This window comes from Crocuta crocuta, unplaced genomic scaffold (assembly GCF_008692635.1).
Source record: "Crocuta crocuta isolate KB4526 unplaced genomic scaffold, BGI_CrCroc_1.0 scaffold77, whole genome shotgun sequence".
NCBI classification, from domain to species: domain Eukaryota; kingdom Metazoa; phylum Chordata; class Mammalia; order Carnivora; family Hyaenidae; genus Crocuta; species Crocuta crocuta.
This window is the reverse complement of record NW_027532172.1, coordinates 2824733-2827575: the sequence shown is the minus strand read 5'-3', so window position 1 is coordinate 2827575 and position 2843 is coordinate 2824733. Positions and strand designations below refer to the sequence as shown.

At 42.3% G+C, this 2843-nt stretch overlaps 1 protein-coding gene across 3 annotated transcripts in view; it reads right to left on the bottom strand.

Moving 5' to 3' along the window:
• LOC144242173 (uncharacterized) overlaps positions 1-2843 on the bottom strand; it is a 13936-nt gene that overhangs the window by 3961 nt on the left and 7132 nt on the right. Inside the window, exons 1-2 of one of the 3 annotated variants that reach the window (XM_077776979.1) lie at positions 2690-2771; positions 1063-1137 (exon numbers count right to left, since the gene is read on the bottom strand). The exons of 1 other annotated variant lie outside the window; for it this stretch is intronic. The gene's annotated coding sequence lies outside the window, so the exon portion shown is untranslated. Of the gene's footprint in view, positions 1-1062; positions 1138-2689; positions 2772-2843 lie in introns of those variants that run through there. One more of the 3 variants, XM_077776978.1, reaches the window with a different exon arrangement.

Below are 2843 nucleotides of genomic sequence, written 5' to 3'. Positions count from 1 at the left end.
TTTTTTTTTTTTTTTTTTTTTTTGGTATATATGGATCTACTGGGGTTGAGAGTTGGTACACACTGGTATCTCTGCACAAATTGTACATAGTCAGAGACTCATCTGACTGGACAGTACTATACCACACTGGCGGTTAAACATATTGAATATCTTCTGTATAAACTTCCAGTACAGATACGCTGTATACAAAAATTAACTCCATGTGGTTTAAATGGCTAAACATAAAACCCAAACTCTCACCACACTTTTCTTTCCTTTATTTTTATTGTCTCAAAAAGTTTTGTTTTATTACAGTTACAACTAATGTATACTCATTCTAAAAGACAGTCCACAAAGGAAAGTACTTGAAATCCCACCACCTAGTGAAAATAGTTGGTTTTCTGATGACCTCTCTTCTAGGCATATACATGTGTACATATATTATGCATACATATTAAATTACACTGAATACCTCAGACCATAAATAGTCACAATCTGTTCACAGAGTTCCCATAACCTACGAAGCCAGTTCACACAGTGCTTTTCTTACTGAATTTAACAGATCCCCAAGCTCTATTTTGCCTTCTGATGCATAATAACAATGGAAGTTGCTATTACTTAGGCTCTTGTTCCAAACAGAGCCAGAAGCCCATTCATATTCTCTGAGGAGACACTTAAATAACCTTTGTGATGGGTCTTCCAGTAATTTACTACCAGTTTAACCACATCTCACTGCTACACCGTTAAGGCATTATACTCAGCAGTTCAAGGAAGTTGCCAGATGTTCTACCAGATAACTGCAGAGGGGGTAGCTACTCTTGCTACAGTTTTAAGTACATGTGATATACAATTAGTACATTCTCTGATCTGTCCTGTAACCAATTACTCCATTGCCTGCTTCCACAATGGGCCACACTCACTCCGATTTGAGTAGGGTGGGGCCATTTCGGGGTGGGTCTGTGTTTTTAGTCTGCAGAGTTTAGGTGTGGTGGTCACTGGTGGGTCCCACTGTAGGTCTGCCACCACTTCTGAATGAGCACCCCTAACAACCCATCGTGGCCTCTCTACTTAGATTTCACTTACCCAGAGATAAGCTGTTAGGAACACAAGTGACACTGGTTTGTCTTCTGGAAACTTCTCTTGAGGAAGGGTAGGAATCTAAGACATGAAGGCAGGAGAAAAAAGCACCCACAAACTGTTAGCTTCTAGATTCAGAGGAACTCAGGAATAGCCCATCCCTAACCAAATAATTTAAGTCTGAATGAAGAATATCATTATTCTCCTAAAAAGAGCATCACCAATGACAAAAATCAGTAAGTGGGTAGTCTTCTAAGAGACCTGACAATGCACAAAGAAAGGGGGCAGGTGCTCCTAAGGACTATCCTAGGGTAAAAATTCCTCCGCAGGAGATACAGTTGGAACCAAAGCCACCTCCCCCCCCACCCCCGCCCAAACCTACTGGAAAAGCCATTGACTTCAGTAGTCAAAAGCTGTGAGGCTAAGGTAGAGGACATTAGAACAAACACTGGCCTGAGTCAAGAAGTCTGGATTCTAGTCAGGGCTCTGCCACTAACTTGTTCAATGACCTGAAGCTAGTCACTTGGTTTCATCTGTGATTTGTTTTCATATCTGTGAAATGAAAGTGGAAAACTAGTAGCAACATACAGTGATCCTCTGATTCTAAAGGATTCTAAAAACAGATGGGAAAAGAGCAAAAACCTCAAGTCCAGTCCATCTTTGATTGAGGCTGCTTATTGAGTTCATTTATTTGAAACATACTAATTGAGCAGCTACTATGGATCAAACAGTTAGATCAGCTTTTCTTGTGAAAAGGCTGAGAAAACAGCAAGGAAACTCCCCTACAGTTATCATTCCAGAATAGAAGTAGAGGAATTTCAGGAAAATAAGACTGCATCTATGTGAAGCAGAATCTCCAAGAAAGGACAGGGGGAGTCTTTTAGAAGATGTTCAGGACCCCTCTTCAGAGGAAAGGTCTTACGAACTCTGTCTGAATGGAAAGAAGCCTGTAGTAAAAGGCACAGATCTGTTACCAGTCTAATCCATCCCGATCTACCAGCACCTCCTATCTGACACTGAACAAACGAATTCGTTTCAAACTGCAACTCAACTTTAATATTCAGCTAATATGTGAACTACTGTACTCGTTGGTGGAAAATTTTTGACTTGCGATGCCCTTTCTCCTCTAGATTTTCAAAGGATTTCACGTGGCTCTACGGTAGCACTTTCCACTGTTTTGATGCTCTGATAAATGTCTTCCTCCACTGACCTTGAAGATAAGTATGACACGGGCTCCCGGGCCAGTACTCTCTGGGTTTGAATCCCTGTTCTACTATTTATTAGCCAAGTTATCTTGGGCAAATTACCTAACCTTTCTGAGCTCTTCTTTCAAATGTTATATGGCGTGGATGACTACTTCATAGGGTTGTGATGATGCATGAATGAGTTAATACACGCAAGTATTTGGGAAAATGTCTTCAACAAATAGTGCCTGCTGTTAAATATGCCTTCACATAGTACCTATTCTATTGGTATTAGAGATGAATAAAAACGTAAAGGAAATTGCTAACTCTCACATACACTCATTCAACACACGCAACTTTGTCAACTGGAAAAGCAAGAAATAGCATTCGCTTCTGGAAATCAGAATACTGACGCACTCAGAAGTCCGCTTCCTCCCTCAAGTACGTACAAACGGAACCCGGGTCTCCCGACTCCCACACCAGGGCTCTCGAACAGCCTTCTCCTGTCCCTCTTCGCGGCGCCCGACCCCTGCTCCAAAGGTTCCCGTGCGCCGGGAAGGAAGAGGCGCTGCGGGGGGCGCGGGCCCAGCCCGGCCGGGGGCG